This window comes from Peromyscus eremicus, chromosome 8a (assembly GCF_949786415.1).
Source record: "Peromyscus eremicus chromosome 8a, PerEre_H2_v1, whole genome shotgun sequence".
Classification (NCBI taxonomy): Eukaryota; Metazoa; Chordata; class Mammalia; order Rodentia; family Cricetidae; genus Peromyscus; species Peromyscus eremicus.
In genome coordinates this window covers 37255807-37279510 of record NC_081423.1, presented here as the reverse complement: position 1 = coordinate 37279510, position 23704 = coordinate 37255807, and the positions used below count along the sequence as shown (strand labels likewise).

At 45.2% G+C, this 23704-nt stretch overlaps 1 long non-coding RNA gene across 2 annotated transcripts in view; it reads right to left on the bottom strand.

Moving 5' to 3' along the window:
• Positions 1-20829, bottom strand: part of LOC131916917 (uncharacterized) — a 67507-nt gene extending 46678 nt beyond the window's left edge. The window contains exons 1-2 of one of the 2 annotated variants that reach the window (XR_009380617.1): positions 20625-20829; positions 9149-9225 (exon numbers count right to left, since the gene is read on the bottom strand). This is a non-coding gene — a long non-coding RNA (uncharacterized LOC131916917). Of the gene's footprint in view, positions 1-9148; positions 9226-9311; positions 9448-20624 lie in introns of those variants that run through there. The other variant, XR_009380618.1, reaches the window with a different exon arrangement.
• Between the last annotated feature and the right edge of the window lie 2875 nt (positions 20830-23704).

Here is a 23704-nt window from a genome sequence, read left to right as displayed (position 1 = left end):
TGTGTTTCAGTGAGGGGCAGGTGGGAGCGACAGCAGAGGAAGTCCAGTAGTGTTCGAGTCGCTGCGGGCCTTGGGAATCATGACTCTTAGCCTTGCATGTTACAGCTCTCGGGCAGGCTTAGGAAGGGAGGATTGACTCCTCAGCCCTTGCAGCATCTTACCCTGCATCTTCTGGGCAGGCCTAGGTGTAGGGATTCCACAGCCTCTTTTTCAGATGCCAAGCAGCCGAGTGGCTTGACAATTATTTTAAATATTTATTTATTCTTGGTAGTGGGGATTGAACCCGGGGCCACATGTGTGCTGGGCAAGTAAGTGCTCTACTACTATTTAGCCGCAGTTTCAGGCCTGTCTTCCCAGCTTTTCGGCTTGGCCTGCTGAGCCCTCTCGTGCCACGGCTCCTCCAACTGTCCCGCTCTGCTGTTGCTCCAAGTCCGCTGCCTCTGCTCCTTCTGTTCTCATTTTCCAAGCCTAGCCTCCACTACTGAAAATAGGAAGGAAAAGACACCAAGGGGAGCCTTCGCTGGGCCTCATGGGAAGGCAGTGCAGGAAGGTGTCAAGGGTCAGCTCTCTAAGCGGCCTGCTTACATAACCCAAGAAGGGGTGTGTAGACCAATCACAGCACACCCTGCATGAAAACAGGGGTTTGTGGGGTCCTACTCACAGCCTTCAGCACCAGTCAGCCGGCCCTCAGTCTAGGTGCTCCCCATCTGACCTAGGGGGGATATAGTTGCAGGGTCATCTAGAGTTCACTGAGGCCTGTGCTAGCAAAACCCAGTTATAAACTGTTCCAAACATCCCTGGCTGCAGCTGCACCTGCAAGACCCAGAGACATCTCTTCTGGAGACTTCCATGTGTGTTCAAGACAGCTAACAGCTGGCTGTTCAGCTGACAGTTCTTCCATACAAGGTAGCCAGGACAGGAAGGAGGAGTCCCTCTGCTGACCAGGGAATCATATTGCCGCTGCATCTCCCATCTTGAAATCTGAGATGATAGTGTTTGATGCACAAGCTTGAGGGCCTGAGTTAGATCCTCAGAATTCATGTAAAGAGCGCTGAACATTGCAACTGGAGAGATGTCTCAGTGTGTAGGTGTACAGACCGCTCTTGCTGAGGACCCAAGTTCAGTTCCCAGTACCCCCGGGCAGCTCACAACTGCCTGTAACTCCAGCTACGTGAAGTTCCAATGCTTCTAGCCTCTGAGCGTATTGGGACACATGTGTATAACACACACATACACACATACACACACACACACACACACACATACACACACACACATAAATTGAAAGAAAGGCATAGTAGTAGAGTGGTGTACATTTGTAGACCCAGCATTAGAAAGCAGAAACAATTGGATCCCTGGTGCTCATTAGCCAGTCAGGGTAGCCTATTCACCCAGTTCTAAGCTAATGAGAGACCCTGCCTCAAAAACACAAGGTGGATGGCAAGGAATAACACCTTTCTTCTCCCACTCACTGTTAGTATATAAATAAATTCCAAAGAAGTCCAAGACTTCTTCAAGTCATACAACTGTACAATAGAGTCAGGATGTGAACCCAGGTATGGGTAACCCCTAAGCTAATTTTTATAACCACGAGACTTTACATTCACAATGGCAATGGAATAGGCTCAGAGAGAAGATAAACTCTCTTGTGCACTGTCAACCAGAGAGGCACTTCTGAAGGGCAATCTTGCAAGTCTAGAACATAGCAATTCCGTTTTCATGACTCCAACTCCATTTTTTTAAAAAGGTAGAGATTGAAAAATGGACCTCTCACTGAAGCTGTTCACCAAGTACTTTAAATGCTCGGCAACATGATTTTTTGACTTATGACTCAGATGCATAACTGAAATCTATGACACCATTAAAATGAACATCTAGCAGGCTAAAGAAATGGCTCAGTGGCTAGATGTGCTTGCTGCTCTCACAGAGTTTGGTTCCCAGCACCCACAATGGGCAGCTTACAAGCCCACCTTTAGTTCCAACTCCGAAAGATCTAATGCCCTCTTCTGGCCTCTGAAGGCACTGCACACACATGTGCATACACATACACAGACATATAAAAGTACACATCATTTAAAATTTTTAAGTCTAAAACAATGAACATTTGGTAACAGAAAGGCACAAGAAGCCACGATGTCAAAAATGAAGGTGAAGAAGAAGCAACAGTGCAGTAGAAATCTTTAAAATAAAGATGGTTTTGTAAACTGTGAGTTGCCTCTTTGAACTTCAAGGTAAGACTATTGCTGAAGACACCACACATTTTGGACACAGGATCAGAAGGAGGTGAGCTAGAACTGACTTGGAAGCCTCCTCCATGAGGACCAGCTCCCAGGACATCGGAGGGCACCATGCAAGCTGCTAAAGGAGAAAACTAACCCAAGACCCTACCCAGCTGTGGAGCCTAGGAAGCACAACAGTGACCGATCCAGCAAGCTATCTTCATGACGCAATAGTGGCACTTTTATCTCGTGGGTAACCAACTGTTGTCTAACTGGACCTAAGGCCGACTCGATGGGAGGAAATTCACGCCTGGTACTGCAGACTTCACACACTACCTGTGAGAGAGGCCACAGGCTCCAGAGGAGCACCGACTACTGGTATACCTTTTAAAACCAATGCAATTTCTAACTGATATCTAAATACTCACCTTTAGACCCACGACAAGCAGTCCTGTCACTCCTCACCAAAGAAGCTTCTTTTCACGACAGATGGGAACTGTCAGAGAAAGCCACAACTTTCTGTGAAAACTAGAGCATAAGTGACTGTGGGTGCCCAACCTCAGTGGTTACATTTACAATGCAACCCCTCTACCTAAGGCTCGGGGACCATCACAGAAGGCGGGGGAGGGGAGGAGAAGGACTGTAAGAGCCAAAGAACCGATGCCTACTGCCAGACAGAGTGTCCTAGACATGACAGACAAGCTGAACTCATGAAACCTCAACAGTATGGTTTCCTAAACAACATTTGCAATAATGACACAAGCCAGCATGTGGATAGGGGGAATCTCACAAGGCCCCACTCATAGATAAAGAACTACAGGCAATCAATGGCTGCTTAGAGACAGGCTCTCTCTTCCTCAGGGATGAGCCTCAGATGGGATAGGGTAACCTATCCCAAGGGGTCAGCCCTAAACACATCTGCATAGCAGCAACACTGAATGTACTCAGCATGGTGTGTGTGTGTGTGTGTGTGTGTGTGTGTGTGTGTGTGTGTGTTGTTTTATTTCATTTAGCTTTTTGAGAAAGGGTCTCAATCTTTGGTGTCAGATGCTGTGGAACTTGACTTCCTTCTACCTCAGCATCCTGAATGATGGGATGACTGGTGTACGGCACCAGACCTAGGTCTTCATGAAATCTATTTCTTCACAGTCTTTCTTTCCGTTTTCTTTCTTCTCTTTTTCTAGAACTCCCTTTGTGTATACTTTGGAGCACATCATGTTTTCCTGTAGGCCAACCTGGCTCTCCTTGTTTTCCTCCATCCCTTTCTTTACCTCAGACTGAGAAAAGACTGATTTTTTTTTTCTTTTAGTAACTTAAATCTGAATGTTAACCTCGGTACAATTTGTGTTTTAGTTAAAATTTTAGCTACTTTTATACACATTTTTATCTACTTACATTCTCGATTTGTTAAGAAGACACCCACATCCTTTTGTTCTTTCGACACAGCAATCACTAGTTCACGGAAAATACTTATTAATAGCTGGTTTGGTGTTTTTGTTTAGTAATTTCAGAGTCTGGGCTTCCAGAGTTTTCCCCTCACAGCCATACTTCCTTTTTCTTACATGTCTTGCATTTTTGGTTGAAAGCTGAACATTTCAAGCAGGATGATACAGGAACTGATAATGACACGTTCCCTGGTGTCCTGCTCCAATGACTTGGTGGTGGTGATATCTGCTCCATGACTTTGCTGGACTCTGAGTCCCTAAAGCGTGTTTTCTCTGTCTTGCTTGGCAACTGATGTCTCCACTCGAGTTAACTTGGTGGCCCACTAATGCCCGGAGAGATTTCCTTAGCATCCCCAACCACTGAGTTCCCCTGCTTTTGCTGAGAGATTTGTGCCTTGGGGTACGCTTTCAGTAGGCTGATAATTATTTCTACTCTTAAAAGTGTTGGTCCGAAAAACAGCCTGGCTCAAATTTTGGTGAAAGAGGAATTCCTCAGGACCTGTTATCCTCATCCTTGTTTGCCACGTCTTGCTCTCTCTGTGATGTAGGCTGGAGGAACGCCAGCCCCCCCACCCCCAAGCTGATCTTCTCTTCTCGGTCTCCCGTTCTCCCATGACCTGTGCCTCATCTGTTGGGTTTTGGTCAGAGTCCAGTCAGTAAAACAACAAATGAGGAAGGGACAGGGACCATGCCGTGAAGTCAGAGACAGCACTGTGGAGAACGGGCCATAGAAAAGAGCGCCCAGACGGGAACGCTACGAGCAGCTCCAGACCCACGACGAGGGCACGTGGGGAAGAGGCGCCAGCGTTAAACCGCAAGCGTTAAACCGAGAGCCTTGGTTTAAACCCATGAGTCCTGCAGAGCTGTAAGCAAGACCCCGGAAAAGTGCGACGCTGTCCAAGTGTTCCCGGGACTCCAAAGGGGACACCGAGGTCCCGGGACACTGAGGTCCCAGGACACGGAGCGCCAAGAAGGGAGACGATTCCCTTGGAGAAGTGCTTGTTTGCAAGCATGAGGGTCTGAGTTTCATCCCCAGAAGCCACATAAAAAATGCCAGGCCTGGGGGGCGGGGGCAGAGACGGGCAGATCAGTGGGGCTCATCGCACTTGCGAACTTGATGAGCTCCAGGTCACTGAGAGACCCTGTCTCGAAAAGAAAAGTGGACAACTCCTAAAGAATGATGCCTGAGATTGACCTCTAGCCTACACACACACACACACACACACACACACACACACACACACACACACACACACACACACAGAAAGAACACCACTCACTGGTATTGCTATCTGTGTACAAGCAATAAGCATATTTCTACAAAAAAAAGAGACACTTCTAGAAGACTGGAGAGAAGATAGAAAGTCCAAACCCACCGTGAGGGTTTCAGAACTGTTGTGGGACTGACCTGGACAGGAACAGCCTGGCAAACAGGAAGGAGCAGTGGCCCCCTCCTCCTGGGCTCTGGTGTCCCGAGTTGGCAGAATCTGACAGGAAACCAACTATCAGAGGGGAAGTGTAGTTTGCCAAGTCGTGACTCAGAACCACAAAGCAGAGCACAGGAGGGAAGTGGAGTGATGACCCTGATGCCTCCAGTTTGTTCCTAGCCAGTGAACCCTCAATTTCAAGGCCCAGTTCTCGATCGGATCTCGGTGCCTTTTTGAGGGAACCGTGCTACTTCCTTGCCTTCTCGATCATCCATCGTATGCACAATCCTTTCAAACATACATCTCTCCTAAGCGTTCATTCTGCTTTTGACTGTCTTTTGCTAACAAGATGAATCCTTTGGGGGACTTAGACTGTGAATTCAGCTGGCAGGAAGCCAACTGTCAAAAGGCAGTGGTTTGCCAAGTCCTGGCACCAGGACCAACCACGCAGAGCAGAGGCCTGGATGTCTCACCTCACACAAAACTTAAACTCGTACCCTGGTACCTTGGAAGTCTTATCTCTAGACTCAGATTGGTGTTGATGTCTATGGGGCCGGGGGTAAAAGGAGGCTAGTCCTAGTCAGCCTGTGGGTGAGAAAGTTACTTTTCCAGAGAGTTTTCCTTCACTCAACAGGACACAGGCTTTCATACTCTTTCTCACAGAAATGAAGATGCCTGTGTGCCCTGGGAGAAGAGGGTGGTGTTAGTCAGAACAGGACACATGACGTCTGAGCTTGCGTCACTGATGCGAGCGCCTCAAGCAAAGACAGGCTCTGTGATCCAGGACTCTTCCTGGACCTCCAGGTATTAAGACCGACAAGCTCTATTGTTCACGTGCTTCTAGCCTCTGGCTTCAAAATCAGAGAAAGATGAGAACTCCCGTAGAGATGTTCAAGATTACGGCCTGCACAGTGTTTTTGATCTTCAGGAAGGAGGCTGCATCTCACCTTTCACCTTAAAGCTAACTATGTCATGTGTTGTGAGTGGCACAGAAGCCCTGACGGGCAGAGTCTCTTCAGCACACAAGAACACGCTCTGATGTTTCAAGGGGTAAGAAGGGCCGCAGACAAGATTCCAGCCATGGATCACACTTTACCCGTGATCGGTGACCTTCCACAAGAGGTGCGTAACAGTCCGGAGGCCATGAGAATATTTAACACCTTAGGGAAAAGGACACACCACAGTTGTTTGCCTCTGGGGCGGCAGGGAATCTTTGCATCGCTAAACTCCAGTCCTTTCATGGCCTCCAAAGAAGTATCAATAGCTAGTCCACTCACACTGTCTGCAAAACATGGGGAAAATATGTGAATGAGGGTTTCCCATCCTGGTGAGAGCAGGTGGACCCCGAAGGCTGTTACAGTTTCGTTTCTACTGCTGTGACAGACACCTTGACAAAAAGCAGTTGAGGGAGGAAGGTTTTAGTCACCTTACAATTCATTACTTCAGGGAAACCAAGACAGAAACTCGAGCGGCTAGTCCCCTCACATCTCTCAAGAGCAGAGAGAGAGAAACGTGCCCATACTCCCTGATTGCTTGCTGCTTCTACTCAGCCAGCTTTCTCTTCTCATACACTCCGGGCCCCCAAGCCAAGGGAATGGCGCCGCCCAACAGAGGCTGGGTATTTCCACATCAATTAAAAATTAAGACAACCCTCACAGACATGCCCACAGGCCAACCTGACCTAGATAAGCCCTCGTTAAAACTCTCTGCCCAAACCTGTTTAAGAGCCTGTTTGACTGGGAAGCAGTATGGTCTATCTCCTTGTCTTGGATCTAAAAAGGAACTGGCTTGGACTTACCAAGTTGAAGGTATGACCAAAAGGGTTCAGATGGCCTTCAATGCTCATGTGGTCCCTAGCCGCTAGTCCCTAGGATGTACCTCCTAGTGGTGATGAGATACAGGGCCAAGAGCTCAGATCCTTTGGTGGCGGCACATGTCAGGACATCCTTGCAAGGAATCTTTCCTGTATCTGCTTTACCACCTCTGGTCTGTGACAACTGACAAATGCAGGGATGGTACCTTTGTCTCGGGTCCTGTGGAAACTGCTCATCACCTCTCTGACTGTGACAATCCGAAAGTCATTGCTGCTTGCCATCATTCGCCATCCCTTCTATAGCAGGTTGCACCTTCCACATTCTGACGCTTTCATGCCCATTGTGAACAAGAGAGTAACTCTGGCCCCCTTGGTACCCATTACCCAGTGATAGAGGACCATGTGGCCAGGACCAGCCTTGCTACTATGCCTAAACTATTGGGATAACCAAATGGTTATGTGTAGAGACAGTAATGACACAAAAGTCCTCAAGCTCATACCATCTTGTGAAGTCTACATATTTATTATTTCCTTTGAGATGGAAGGGCCACAGCAGAGGTGCCCACTGTAGTGAGCTCTAAATGAATAAAAGCAGAGGACTCCTACATCAAACCTCAGGAGTCTGGGAACAAAAAAAAAATGAATGGTGGTACCCATATAAAAGCATATTTGTTGTATATTTTGATCGCATTCTGACGCTCCCGAGACTACCAATAAAGTTTGCTTTGAATCAGAGGGCGGAGATAGCTACTAGCTGACCAAAATTAACCATAGAGGAGGAGTGAGGACAGACAGAGACACAGGAAGTAGTCAGGTGGGTCTTAGAGAGGGTCTCAGCCTCTTTTGGGTTAAGGAATGGGGGGAGCACGGGGGTCACCGATGGCTTCTCTGATCATGCTTGTTCTTACCCTGATATCTGACTCCTGCATTTTTATTGATAAAGAATAATTAGATAAATATTTTACATATTGAGAAGGCACTCTTCCTGCCTAAGAAACTTTGGGGCATTTGCTCTATATTTAAGACCTTTTGCATTTCCATTGGATATACCTTTAGGTTGGATTTTAGCTAAACTTCTGACTTTCATATACGCATACTGTTTTTAGAATAGTGAAAGAGTCCTGTTTGTTGTGCTGAAATGAAAAGTTGATGACGGAAGTCTGTTATGAATGAACTAATAGTTAAGTAACTCAGTAAAGGATTACAAGTTTATTTCATATTTTAATTTGTATAATAAAAGGGTTTCATTCTTAATTAAAAAAATGCTGCACAGTTATTTAACTAATAAAAGGTAAATGCTGCTCCTTTTTAAAAATTAGTAAGATGAACATATGCCATGCTGGTGTATAAATATAGCAGAAGTGGTCTTATGAAATTTTAGTCCTTAAAATATGAAACTTAAAAAATTATTTTTCATTTTGGGCTTCAATGTTTGTTTGTTTGTTTAAGACTATTTTCCCAATCGATTACAGGATGTGTCAAGTTGACAGTTAAAATTAACCAGGATGGCAGCTAAAAATCATTTGTAGAAAACACTGGCCCACCTGGTCAGTACCAACAGATGTGAGAACTTCAGGCGGTGTGAAGCCCGGGAGCCTGAAGCAGGTCATCAGCGCCACGGGGACTATTCACTTCGTGGTTTCAGAGGTCAGCATCTGCATGGCATTTAGTGACACTCCTTAGTCTGCTGCAGTTGTTTCAAACGACTGATGTGAGGAAACTAATACACAAACACACATGTGCGGACAACACGGGACCGAAGCCAAATAACTAAGGGGCAGTGTAAACGCTTAAAGGAGCCCATGTCACTACACGGAAACTAGACAGCGAAGAAGCATCTTGCCAGGATGTAACCAGGACTTAAGCATGGTATAAATAGTTTGGTCTGAAGATGAAGCAAACAGGCTGGGCACAGGGGTCACACCAGGGTCGGCTCCAATCTCTTAACTGGAGCCTTTGGTGCTCACAGTGATGATCATCAAAAATAGCGTAGATGGGGGCTGGAAAGATGGCTTTGCAGGTAAGAGTGCTTGGTGCTCTTCCAGGGGACCTAGGTTTGGTTCCCAGCACCCATATCTGGCAGCTCACAACCACCTGTAACTCCAGCTCCAGGGATCTGATGTCCTCTTACCCCCACATAGACACACAGACATAGACACACAGACACACACACAAATAAAAATAAATCTTTGAAAACTGGCAGAGATTTTCAAGGAAACAGGATAGAATAGATAAGGAACAAACCTGGATTTAACAAATTACTTGGATGTTTGGTCCAAAATCAAGAAAGCAAGGTGTGTCTTCAAAAGTTTCCAATTTCACTGGAAGAATAAGCAAGAATGTAAGAAATGCATATTATTTAAAAAGCTGTCCATAAGCACACAGGGGACATGAAGCCTCCACTTACCTTTCACAGGAAAAAGTTCTTTATCAGTAGGATAATGTATCAGGCGTAGTGATCATTAAGGTCACCTCTGGTTCCATTTGCATCTATGATACTCATCAAAACCCATTTCAAAGAAGAAATACAGGTTTGTATTTTTGTGGTAGCTATAGAACAAGAGATTTTCCATTTACAAGCTGCAATATCTTGGGCAAATTAGTTCAACTTCCTAAGTCCTGTTTCTTACTGTGTAATGTGGTTAGTGTAATAAGAATTAAAATAAATGTGACATGTTTGGCAAACAGCCATCTATGGTAACTAGTCATCATTGTCTCATACATGTAAATTATGTGATTGTTTTTAGAATTCCCATATTTCCCAAATTCTGCTCTTGGTGTCCTTCTTGCTTTCTACATTTTAAATAATGATTGTAGCTACATTTATTGAGACGTTACCACAAACAAGGCCCGGTTGTGAATGACAAATAGGTATAAATTCATTTAGTACTTATAACAATTCCAGAGAGATGAGAGAACTTACCATAATTTAATAAAGCAGGGAGTTGGACCCTGAGAGTTTAGTAACCTATCCAGATCACACAGTCAAGTGTCAGAGCCAAGCAAGCCAACCGTGAAGACCACGTGTCAGTCACTGGGCCAGAGCTGTCTCAGCTCCGACCACACAGCAGACCCTTCCCAAATCTAGTATTTGAGCCCCGTGGAGCAACAGAAACAGGGCTGGAGCTATGTGAGTGTGGTTCCTGTCCCTGTGGGTTGGGTCCCAGTGATCAAAGTTGCAATAACCAAAACGTACTGTCCAATCAGCTAATGGTGATAAAGGTAGGGGTGTCTGCTGCCAAGCCTAACAACCTGAGTCTGATTCCTAGGGCCCACAAAGTGGAAGGTGTTCTCTCATCTCCGTGGCTGCATTCATATACACACACTCACTCATGCACACTTACACATGCACACACACACACACACACACACACACATGCACACAATAAATAAATAAATATAATTTAAACATTTTAAAGTAGGGATAAGGCAAGGCTTCTTTCAGAGGACCCCCAACCTCTAGCACACACTCATTACACAGGCTCGCACACCAATGGCTGTCACCCTTCTTAGGAAGACTTTTCCGTGTCCTCTCAGGCTTGTCTCTACCCTCTGGAGTACATCCTGCAGGTAGAGTCTGAATGAGTTTAGGAAAGGTTATCCCCTTACACACACACACACACACACACACACACACACACACACACACACACACCATAGCATGGAATAGAGCTGGGGATGTGGAACAGTTCAGGGCTTCTTACTTGCTTGCGTGCTGGGAAATCACAGAGCCCACGTGTGTGCATGCAAGGCACGCACTCTCCCACCAGGCTACAACCTCAGCCCCACTCCATGCTTTTAAAGTCTGCTATTTCCTAAGGCCAGCATACCTGGCATTTAGAACATACAACTTTGTAAATATTTGATCCTCACCTCAGTCATTCACACACTGTTAAGCCTGCTCAACCAAAAGGCGGTTGACTCATTTCTGACTTCTCTTTTTCCTTCCACAGCACACATGCAACCCATTACCATATCCTGTCATCTTTATCTTCCAAATGGAGGCCAGGCCCAATCAACTCTCTCTGCTTCCACCACAGCCTCTGTACTGTAACCTCTCCTGGGATGACGCAATGATCGAAAGACAGCCTCTTCCTTCCACTCCCATTAACCCTCTCCTGTCTTTCTCACAGTGCAGTGAGAAGAGAGCCCCCATGACCTACAGGACACATCCCTAAAGCCTTGCCCTGCCTCCATGGGCCTGCACGCCCTCTGGCTGCTTCATCTACTGGATTGTCCTGCCCTGCTTTGTCCACTCTGAGCTAACTTGACCTTCCCTGTTCTTCAGAAAACTGTTTCCCAACCCCAGGTAGTCCACACTTATTATTATCCCCGCCTGAAATTCTCTTGTCCTTGATTACATTCAGAACTCCAACCAAAGGATTCTACGAGGAAAGGCCTTTCCTGCTCTATGGGAAACAATAGACTCTGGCCTGTGAACAGTGGCCACACTTGCCATCCCAGGAGACTGTTACTGTCCTCATAAATCCACCAGGAGTCAACCACGGAGGCTCCAGCTTTACAACATCCTATCCTAATCATCCCCATAGTCATTTCCACCTTCTCCTCAATGCCTCACAGGGGAGGTCAAACTTTAGTTGTGTTGGGGAATGGGGAGAAACAAGCCATATTTAAATCATGGCAACTGTAACAAAACATAATACAACGCTATAATATAAAACATAATACCCATAGTGACTGCTAAACTACATCCTTAAGATGTAGTTACTATGAGCGAGGTGCTGAACCCTAACTCAATCGATATGGCTTTGTGGCTAGCAGCTACAGGGCCGGACAAGGCGGTCATGGACAACTATGTCACTACAAAGTGATTACATCTAGAGTGGAGTCTCAACTTGGGCACCACAAACTTTAGGGACAGTATGGGGATGTGACTGCACAGCACATTGTGGAGCACCTCCACCTGTGGATTTCAGTAGCGTCCCCTCAATGAAGACAGTTAAAATTATCACCAGACAGGAAGCAAATGTCACCCAGGGGTAAGTTGTCCCAGCTGAGAATCCGCTGCTCTAGAGGCAGGAGGGAAAGGGGCAGAGGAGACACCACAGCACTTTGCTCGAGTGAGCATGTTCATACACACTGTGTATATAGTAGCTGACAAAACTAAGTCTATCATTTTGCTTTCTGTTGCTGTGATAAACACCATGATCAAAAGCAACCGGGGTGGGGGGGAGGGGGAAGGTTTATTTCATCATATAGGTTACAGTCCATCATTGAGGGATACTAAAGCAGGAAGTTGAGGCAGAAACCTGGAGAGAAACCACAGGGAACACTCTTCCTGGCTTGCTCCCAGGCTCCCGTTCAGGTTCTTTACCATCTTTATATAGATCCAGTTCACCTGCCTAGGGGATAGCACCACCCACAATGGACTGACCTTTTACATGAATTAGCAGTCCAGGAAATGCCCCATAGACATACCCACAGGCCAGTCTGATGGGGACAAATCTTCAGCTGAGATTCCCTCTGCCCAATTGTGTCAAATTGGCAACCAAGATTAACCATCACACATCTCTGGACAAAATGGAAATTGTATACCTAAAAACCTACAGTGTTCCTAAATAGTGACAGCATAGTAGAAACAAATCAATAATTTCCTGGTTCCATGGGGAGAAAAATCAATAAAAGAAAGTTCACATGAATAGTTAACAAGATCCATGAAGAGAGATTCTCCACCAATCAGGTTTGTGACCAGGAGAAAATAATGTTTTGGGGTTTTTTTTTCCCCATTCACAAAGACAGGAAAATCAGAAACAGAAACTTCCTTAGGGGAAGTACAATTGTCCTTTGAGTCTTTGTGCATGTAGTAGGGTAGGTAGCTTTAGGACACACATCCCATACCCAAACCTGAAGACCCTCAAGTGTCTTATACAAAATGGCACAACTGGAGAGATGGTTCAGTGGTTATGAGCATGTACTGTTCTTGCAAAGGACCCTTGCACCCATGTTGGTGCACTCATAACCACCTATAAGTCCAGCTCCAGAGGATCAGATACCATCTTCTGGCCTCTGTGGGCACTTGCACTCAGGTACACACACACACACACACACACACACACACACACACACACACACGTACATAATTTAAAAATAATAAAAATAAAATGTAAACAAATAAATAAAATGACCCAACATTTGCATATAACATACACACACTCTTCTGGCCTCTTCAGTTCCTCTCTAGATTATTTATACCATCTAACATAATGTAAATGCTATATGATTGTTTGGTACGTTGTTTTATTTAGGGAATGATGGCAAGGAATAAAACCTACACCTGGTCCATACAGATACAATTAAAATTATTTTGATGAGAATAAGTGATTTCTTAATACTCAGTCTTAAATGGGATGTCTATATCACACACCCCAAGGCTCAGGGAATGGCACAGAAAAGGAGGTGGAAAGAATTTAAGAATGAGGAGAGGGTGTGGAATGTTGTGGAACACTGGCTAAGGGCCATGAGATGACTATCATCAAACTCTTGAGCACTCAGCAGCTGTGATTTCCTGTGTAAGCCTTGCACAAAATTGAGCCCATTGACAATCCATCTGGTTAGGAAGATGGGGGAGGGGCTCACGGGGTCCCCATCTTCCCTGAGGCTTTATAGGCATTTAACTGTTGCTGGAAGACAGACATTTTCTTCAGTGATGTAGCTACTGGTGAGTTGCCCTTGCTCCTGTAGACCCCTGGCTCTTGCTCATGTAATTACACTCATTGGTTCACAAACAACAACAACACATGGAAGTAGATGAGTTCTTGTTGCCATGACAAACTACTTGACCAAAAGAACTTAAGGAAGAAAAGGGTCTGAAGCAGATCATCGAATCTACTCTGAGAAAAAAGATAAAGAAATAATAGGATAAATGGGTAGATCACTGAATCTACTGTAAAAAGAAAAAAGGGAAGATATAAAAATGACAAAAGGTGGATTACTGAATCTATTATGAAAAGAAAAAATACTTTTAAAAGGAACTACTTGTTTTAAATAGGATAAGTAATGAATTTTTGTCTGAGTTTATCAAATGTTACTGGACTGGACATTGTTTTATATATATATATAAATATATATAAATATAAATATATATATAATGGAATTTTCTGTCTGAATCTGTCAAATGTTAATGGACTAGACATCGTTAACGTAATCTTGACTGTGTATATTATATATACTTATTGGATATAATTTTTCTTGTATTAGTTATAATCTTTTTTAATTTTAGACAAAAAGAGAGGAAATATGGTGGTATTGTGTTCCCCAAAATATTGTGTACCCTAATAAACTTATCTGGGGTCAGAGAACAGAAAAGCCACAATATTAAACATAGAAGTTAGGCAGTGGTAGCACACGCCTTTAATCCTAGCATTCCAGAGGCAGAAATCCATGTGTTCAAGGATACAGCCAAGCATGGTGACTCACACCTTTAATCCCAGAAAGCAAGCCTTTAATCCCAGGGAGTGGTAGTAGAAAGCAGAAAGGTATATAAGGCATGAGGACCAGAAACTAGAAGCATTTAGCCTGGTTAAGCATTTGGCCTGGTTAAGCATTCAGGCTTCTAGCAGCAAGGGTCATTTTAGCTCACAGTTCAAATGTATAGTTCGTCACAGCGAGGAACGCTTGTGTCTTCATTATTGCTGTGACAAATCACAATCAAGACAACTTATAAAAGAAAGCATTTATTGGGCTTATGGTTTCTAGAGGGTCAGAGTCCATGATGGCAGAGCAAAGGCATGGATGGCAGCAGGAACAGCTGAGAGCTCACATCTTGACCCACAAGCAGAGACAGAAAGAGACACGGGAATGGCACAAGTCTTTGGAAACCTCAAGCCTGCACATAGTGTCACACACCAAGGCCACACCTCCCAATGCTTCCCAACCTGAGACCAAGGATTCAAACATTCAAGTCTAAGGGGGCCACTGTCATTCAAAACACCACAGCTTAGGAACAGGAACAGGAGGCAGACGGATGCATTGCATCTGCAATCAGGACATAGAGGAAAATGAATGCTTTTATTCAGCATTCTCTCTCTCTCTCTCTCTCTCTCTCTCTCTCTCTCTCTCTCTCCCTCCCTCCCTCCCTCCCTCCCTCTCTCCCTCCCTTTTATTCAGGCAGGATCCCAGTCCATGCAATGGTATTGCTTACAGTTTGGGTGGGTTTTCCTACCTCCCCACCTCACCTTCCCACCTTAGGTAAACCCTTCACAGACAAGTCCACTGTGATTCTGTGCTGTTTTACCTTGCCACAGAGGCTGCCCCGTAAACTACTAGCAGCCCAGCTGCTCAAGCCATAGCCTGGGGGGTGTGGGGGTGGAATTCTGTTCCCCCAGACAATGGCTCTGTCGCTTTAACTAAACCTCTATCATTCTAGTAAAACTCAAGATTCAAAGGCTATGTTGAAAACCTGTGAGCGCAGAGTTAGAGCCGCAACTGGCTAACTTTCTCTGTCTGGTGGCATCCCCTGAAGCCTCTCTCTTTCCACACTGCCCCAACTAATGAACCTATGCTCGCTCCCTCCTTGCTACCTCCTGTCACCTAGTTGCTAACCCTGCCTCTCTGAGCCCAGGTTAATTTTATTTAAATGAATGCAAATGCAACGCATCTTTACTTAGTTAAACAAATGAAGCATAAACAAATGTAACACATCTTTGCCTAGTTAACCAAATAGTCCCCAATAATTCTGTATACCATCAAGCAGCCATCAAGATTAGCCATCACAATGGGGACTAGTTAGGAAGAAGAAGGTGATGAGCAGGGGTGGGAGAGGGACAAGAGAGGACAATGGTCATGAGAGAAACAGGATCACAATACATTCATGGGCACGTAGTATAATGCCATAATGAAACCAACTATGATGTGTAATCAATATACGCCAATACCACTTGAGAACAGAACCTGAGCTGTAACTAAGGGAAGGTGATACAGAGGAAAGAATTTGGAAACTGTAGTCAGAGAGACTGAAGGAACCACAGAAGACGCCTGGGTCGTGGAAGCTACGGCTGGTGGGGAGAATCAAGCAGCTACTGTCAAATATTAGGTACCATATTGGCACAGGCACAAAAGAGCCGAGAGCCACAACTCAGGAGACCGAATCAATGTCAGAGCGTGCCTCACTGACTGTATTACTTATCCCGTCTCTGTGGCCCCGCAGTGGCTTACTCGGGTTCACTGTCCAGAGGAATAAAGTCGTTTGTGACGGGGGAGGCCTCAGCCCAGGGTGCCCCCGGGGAAGCAGAAGTGAGAGTACTCAGCTGACTTCCTTCTTTCCCTCTTTTTATTCAACCCACATGACCGTGCCACCATGTTCAGGGTGCCCTGCTCCTCAGGGGAACCTCTCTGGCTACCCTCACAGGCACATGCCAAAATGGGCATCATTAACTCACCAGGGAGTTCTACTTTAAAACAAAACAAGGTTTCATTCTGCAGCCCAGGCTGGCATCACACTCGTGGCAATCCTCCTGTCTTAGCATCTCAAGTGCTGGGATCACAAGTGTGAGCCACCACACCCAGCTCCCTGGGTGTTTCTTAACCCAATTGAGTTGACGATGTCAACCATCACAACGGCCATCAAGGTGATGACATTGGAACGAGGGAAATAACAGGGATGGTTGGTTCTGCCAGAAGAAAACCCGAGGCTTCAGGGGCTCTTTGGTCCTGGCCTGTTCACACAGGAGCCTCAGGAATGCTTGTGCCTTCCTAAGGAAAAGAACAGGTTAAACTCGAGTGGTTCCTGAAGGTCTGTGGTCTGTCCTGGCTAAGGACTCTGAAACACACAGCCCACGCTAATCCAGAGCTCGTCTAGGCTCCTGACTACTCATTCTGCGGTGCTAAAGACGATTTCCACAGATCAGACTTGCAGATTAGCCAAGGTTCATATTTGGAGGCAGGAAAATGATGCCCTCTACAGTGCTCTTCCGCTAATGCACACTTTTATTTTAAGCATCACTTCAGGAAGCTCTAACACAAAATCTAAATTCTTGAACTGTCAGTAGGACCAAGACTCTCTGAAACTGTAGGGAGCTTTTGTTTTTGTTTCTGTTTTTTTAAGGGAAAGTCTTGGACATCTTCAGATTCTCAAGATTCTGAAGACATCAGTTACACTGAAAGTTTTTGTTTGTTTGTTTTTGTTTTTGTTTTGTTTTGTTGGTTTTTTCGAGACAGGGTTTCTCTGTGTAGCTTTGGAGCCTTTCCTGGAACTCACTCTGTAGACCAGGCTGGCCTCGAACTCACACAGATCTGCTTGCCTCTGCCTCCCGAGTGCTGGGATTAAAGGCGTGCGCCACCACCACCCAGCACTACGCTGAAAGTTTTAATGGCAATGGTGACTAGGTTTTCCTGCATACTCCAACTTCGTTGCTGTGATAAAATACACTTACAAAAAGTAACGTAGGGAAGAGAGGGCTTACTTCAACTCACAATTCTAGCTTACAGTCTGTCCCTGTAGGGAAGTGACAGCAGCAGGGGCTTGAGACAGCTGGTCACATCCCATCCATAGTGAAGAGCAGAGAGAGGTGAATGCAGGCTTGCTTGGGATCAGCTAGCTTTCTCTACTCTTACACAGTCTGTGGCCTTCTGAGTAGGGAATAGTGCCGCCCACATGGGCTGGGTCTTCTCACATCTTAACAATCAGGACACTGTCCCACGGACATGTCCACAAGCCAAACTAATCTAGGCAATCCATAGACTCTCTTCCCTGGTGATTCTTGGTGGTGTCAAATAGATGATTCAAACTAACCTTCTAACTACATTAGGCTTTATTTGTGAACATTCATAGAATTATTTGTGAGACCCACTCTAGATGTTGGTCCAATAGGTGTGTCCACTAGAAAGCTGGGTAAGAAGGTCTAGATAGAGTTCAAGACGGGTGCAAAAAGCCCAACTTAGTACATCAGAAGCCTATATATGTGGTTTCTATAGCCATGGAACTGAAAATAAACAGGAAATGGACAACAAGGCACAGATGTGGAACCCACAAGGGATGCTGGGAAAGAAAGGAAGAATAGTGAAGCTATCAGCTGAAGGAAAAAAATGCTATCAGAAGTGTCCACCAGGCTCTGCCACAGGAGGACCCAGAACATTTTATCAAACAGTTTCAATGTGACATTTGAAGAATGGGAAGTGAGAGGCCATCAATAGGCCACAAGATTTCAAGTAGCTCACTGAGGAAATAAAAATCAGCACCACTTTGCCTGGGTGTGATGACACGGGCCTTTAATCCCAGCACCAAAGGCAGGCAGAGCTCTATGTACTCCAGACCTTGTATATTAGAAGAAGGAGGAGGAGGAAGAGGAGGAGGAGGAGGAGGAAGAGGAGGAGGAGGAGGAAGAGGAGGAGGAGGAGGAGGAGGAGGAGAAGAAGAAGAAGAAGAAGAAGAAGAAGAAGAAGAAGAAGAAGAAGAAGAAGAAGAACAGAGGCCTCTTTGCAATGAACACTTGCAAGTAAGATATATATAGGGGTTTACTGTGTCACATTGCAGCTTCCATGACAAGATTTTTTTTTCCAGTTTTTTCTTCTTTGTCTCTTAAATTTTATTTTATTGGGGGGAGGTATGTGCAGGGGCAGAGGATGGGTGCGAAGGGACGGAGAAATGAATGGGATCAAGATGCATGATGTGAAAGACACATTGAATAATAAAAAGTTAAAAAAAAAAAAACTTGCCACGAGAGCCTGGGGACCCAAATTTGGTCCCAAATGAGAGCCCCCAGAGCATGCTGGCTGGTGAGAATGGTCACATCAGTGAACTCTGGGATAGACTGAGAGACCCTGCCTCTATCAATAAGGTGGGAAAATGATTCCCGACATTACCCTCTTGCCCACTCCCACCCCGCCCTCGTGCACAAATAGAAGCGATTTTAAGGGGGCCAGGGGGTAGACTGGTACTTCTGTGCGGTTCTGTTGGCCACATATGTGTGATGAGAAAGATGCTGGCTAGCTGGGGAAGGGGGTAAGACAAGGGAATGGGGAAGACAGACTTCCTGCGGGCACTGACCATCCACATTGCAAACGCACTTTTAGAAAGAGTATGGAAAGTGCTTTAAAGCAGCAGACTAGGGGTTTGTCAAACACCCTTGGCTCTACCCTGCTACTGACCTCTTAATCCCAATGTGTTACAACAATAATACTACCACAAATAAAGTGTTGCTAGAGTTTAGAAGAATAAAGAATCTTTCAAAGTTAAGAAAACTCTTCAACATGCATTAGCCCTGTGAAGGATGTCCAAGACATCCTTGGGTCGACAGTCAGCTGGCTGAGGGTCTTTTGCTCTGTCTGTTTAGAAATCACAGGAAGGTAAGAAGCTTTGCAAAATGAGGCAAGCAGGGATGGGGGATAGGGGTCTCTGGCAGCTTCCATTTCCCTCAGTATTGAGCGGGCATGGGGGAGGGGGGCACAGTAGGCAGGCAGAAGCAGTGGTGCCCTCTAGTGTTACAATATGTGCACGTCTCAGGTTATCTAGACCCTTGGCTTTTGTTCCAACACTATAGCTCTCTGCCCAGGATCTCAGACCCTTGTCCCTGAGACTTGACAGTTATCACTGCCTCTGCTACTTCTCTTTTGTGTGTTAGCAGCCCCGTTTGCACTAATAAAAGAAGGTAAGAAAAGACCACTCAAGAGAAGCCTGTTACTGGGGCTGATAGTGCACATTCAAGTAGCAGCGGAAAAGAGTGTAGCGGACTTAGCCTGAGTGGCCTGCTCGTATAGCCCAAAAAGGGGTGTTTGGACTGATCACAGACATTTAGTAGGACTAATACAGCTTCCTCTTAGCACCAATCACAGCCACTGAAGCTTGTGGTTTGGACCAATCACAACCTTGCCTCTTAGTATGGTCCCTCCGCCAGACCACAAAAGGAAGTATTTTCCCTCTGGCCAACATGGAAATGCTGCAGGGTCATTTAGAGTTCATCAAGGTTTGTGATAGAAAGTCTGGTAGTTTTGAACAGCTCTGCACTTTCAGAATAGAGACAACTAGCTGGGGTTGTCATGGAGCTTCTTAAGGTGTCACTGGAGTGTCTGAGGTCGCTGGTACAGGCGTCAGAGTCATCCGGCAGATGTTAGAGTGACAGTCCTTTTTGTGTAATACAGCTAATTCAGGAACAGGGTTCCAACACCTGCTAATTTGGATCAAATTGTCCCAACCCAGTCTTTAATTCCATAAAAAAAATAAACATCAGAAGGAATGCTTAGCATCTGCAGTTCAAAGATTCCACTATTAACACTAACAGTGGCTTTCATAGAGATTGCTAAGTGCTTACCACTTCCCAGTGCCCAGGGAGAGGTAGGTCACCCTCTCCTCTGCCTCCCTTGGATACTTTCAGGCTCAAGACTCTATCCAACTGCCTCAACTAGGGACTGAGAAACAGTATGGGGGGGGGGGGGGGCAGGGGGGAGGCAGGGCAGCACCTCTCACCACACTCCAGCCATCCCAGTGATCAACAGTCTTTTGGAGCTAACAAAGTTCCCTGGAACATTGTTTATTTACCAAACTCACACACTGAAGTCCTAACCCAGGGCGTGACCATCCATATGGAGCCAGGGGTCCTCAGGATATGACAAGCTTAAATGAAGTCACACGAATACACCTTACTCCAATAAAACTGGTGTCCTCATCAAGTAGATCAGAGCACAGACAACAGACAAGGGGGTGCCCATGTGCAGGGCAAAGTGGGAGGTCTCAGAAGAAATTCAACCTGCAACATCTTGTACTTACAGTCTTTGGAGATATCAAACACAGATTTTCATTGTGCATCTATTCAGTCGGTTAGATAGATTTTGTTTTGGTGGTCCTAGAATGCTAATATACACTATAATTTTATTAGACAAGCAAGGAGAAGTTTCCTTTTTACAATTAACTTCAACATTGTCAAAAGAGTTCAACTAGATTAAGAAACATGGCATTCGGTTTTGTTTCCATTCCAGTTTTGTTGCTAGGATAAAATTCCTTGACAAAAAGGAACTTAGGGGCCAGGCATGGGGGTACACTCCGGGAGGCAGAGAGAGTTGAGTTGCTGAATTTGAGACCAGCCTGGTCTACAGAGTAAGTTCCAGGACAGACAAGGCTATACAGAGAAACCCTGTCTTGAAAAACAAAAAACAAAAGGCAATTTAGGGGAGAAATTAGGAGTTTATTTAACTCACAACCCCAGATTATCAGGGATATCATGGCAGCAGGAGCTGGTCAAGAACAAGGAGAGAATGAATTATACACACTTGCTTGCTTGTGCTCAGCTCAGTGTCTCCACTCTTCTATAGTCCATGGTCCCCTGCCTAGGGAATGGTGCCAGCCACAGTGGGCTATGCCTTCCCACAACTATTTAACTAAAACAATCCCCCCCAAAACATGTCCACAAACAAACACAATCTAGACTCTCTCTCCCAGGTGATTCTAGGTGTGTCAAATTGACAATGACAGGGCAATTTATCATGGATATTAAGACAAAGAAATAACTGGGGGGGGGGGGGGAGTGCCAATTAACCTATGTGTCAACTTGACTAAACCGTGGTGATCAACTGCTTGATCAAATGCCAACCCAACTTATCACCTCATGTAACAGAATGCCAGAGATACCATCTTAGTTTTGCCAAACAATAGGGAGATTCATGTTGCCAGGCAATCAAGAGGGCTGAAATACCAGACTACCAAAAAGTGGCAAGGGAGAGGTGTGCAATGGAAGGCAGTGAACACCAGTTAAATAAGTATTTCTCAAGCTTAGAAAGTAGGAACCCGCCCCCCTACACACACACACTAGACATAAGATTTATAGTCTACAGAATTAAAAAGACTGTAGTTTCTAGTAGTAAACGGCATGAAGTTTGAGGAGTAGTGGGATGGCACAAATTAAAATAAGTTTTTAAATTTATTTATAAGTATGTATGTATGCCGGTGACTGTACAGGCCAAGACGGTACTAGATCCCTTGAATCTGAATTTATAGGCAGCAGTAAACTGCATGACAGATGTGAGTACTGATAGTCAAACTTGGGTCTCCTATAAGACCCTAAGAGCAGCAAGTGCTCTTAATCGCTAAGCTGTCTTTTTTTTTTTTTTTTTTGAGGCAGGGTCTACTAGCCATAGCTGGCCTGGAACTCACTATAGATTAAGCTGGTCTCGAACTCATGATGATCCTGCATCTGCTTTCTAAGTGCTCAGATTACAGGCATACACCACCATACCTAGCTGTCCTTTATTATTATTTTTAAAGCCATTTGTGTATATTGGGAAGTGGTCTAACAGAGAAGGCACAGGCTATTTGTCCTCCAAGATTCAACTCTAACGCTGTCCACTCTAGAGTGGTAAAAGACATTGCTCACTCTGACCTCCATTCTTCCTCACCCCCCCCCCCTCTCTCTCTCTCTCTCTGGCTTCCTGCAACATTACTCTCCTTATCATGCCTCTTACTTCCCACACCTATTTATGAGTTTCTCCCACTGCTCTCAATTATTTAAAGAAAAAGACAATATTTTCTTCATCTTTGCTTTCCCAAGAGACCTTTAGTAACTCTTAGAGGAAAATGTAGTATTTTTTAGAGGAAAGGGTTTGAGTCACAGGCCTTCTACTTACCAGTTAGGAGCCCTCATGTGACCTCAGGGACCTTACCTAATTGTTCTAGCTCAGGTTCATTATCTGTTCTGAATGCAATGACAGGCTGTGACATCCCCACAACAGTGTCGAGCGCACACTGAAAGACTCCCCAGCTGAGCTGGTTGGCAAGGACTGCTGAGCAGGGCACTGTCTCCAAGGCAGGAGTCATCCTGCATTATCCCAGGATGTGGTCAGCACTCATGAGCAGACATCAGCACGTGACAGATTTCTTAACGGCTGATGCCATGACACTCAACATCTTATAACTAAGTAGGGTATCAAAGACAAGGCTTTCCATATTTGTGTTATATTTCACATGGAAGGGAATTAAAAAAAAAAAGGCAGACTTCTACTTCTAGCCAAGATGAGGTAGATTATAGTAGACCAACTTTTAGGTTCCTATTCTCTTAGAGAGAGAGAGAGAGAGAGAGAGAGAGAGAGAGAGAGAGAGAGAGAGAGAGAGAGAGAGAGAGGGAAGAGGAGAGGAGAGGAGAGGAGAGGAGAGGAGAGGAGAGGAGAAGAGAAGAGAAGAGAAGAGAAGAGAAGAGAAGAGAAGAGAAGAGAAGAGAAGAGAAGAGAGAAGAGAAGAGAAGAGAAAAGAAAAAAAAGCCACAGCAGGAGAAATGACTCAGCACTAGTGGAGGCTCCTCCAGAGGGCCCAGGTTTCGATAGGCAACACCCATGTACCATCTGTAACTCCACTCCCAAGGGATCCAACGCCCTCTTCTGGCTTTCACAGGCACTGCATGCACACAGGACGCATACATCTATGCAGGCAAAACACTTGTACTCATACAATAAAAATAAAAGGGGGGGATGTAAAAGAAAAAAGATGGAAGCCAATAAAAATCATAAAAATCTGAATGAACTGCTCGAAAATCTCCTGGGAAGCATGGAATTGCTAAGTCATAAAGGGTGTGGGTATCAAGACCATGGCTTTTGCTACCTTCGAGTCATTTGCAGATTGGAGACCTGTGGGGGAGTGGGGGCCAGAGCAAAACAGAAGTGCCCTGGGCAGGATGAGGGCACTTGAAGACAAGACAGGACACTAAGGGGAGGGGACCTTGCTCAAACATGCATTCTGGTTACCCACTAAGACAGTTTCTGAATTCTGAAGTTGCACAGGCTGGAAGTTAGGATGTTAAACAGAAAACTCTCCGGCTCAGATTCAAATTTTCTGTGAATTTGAATCTTTTCTTTGAAAAGAAG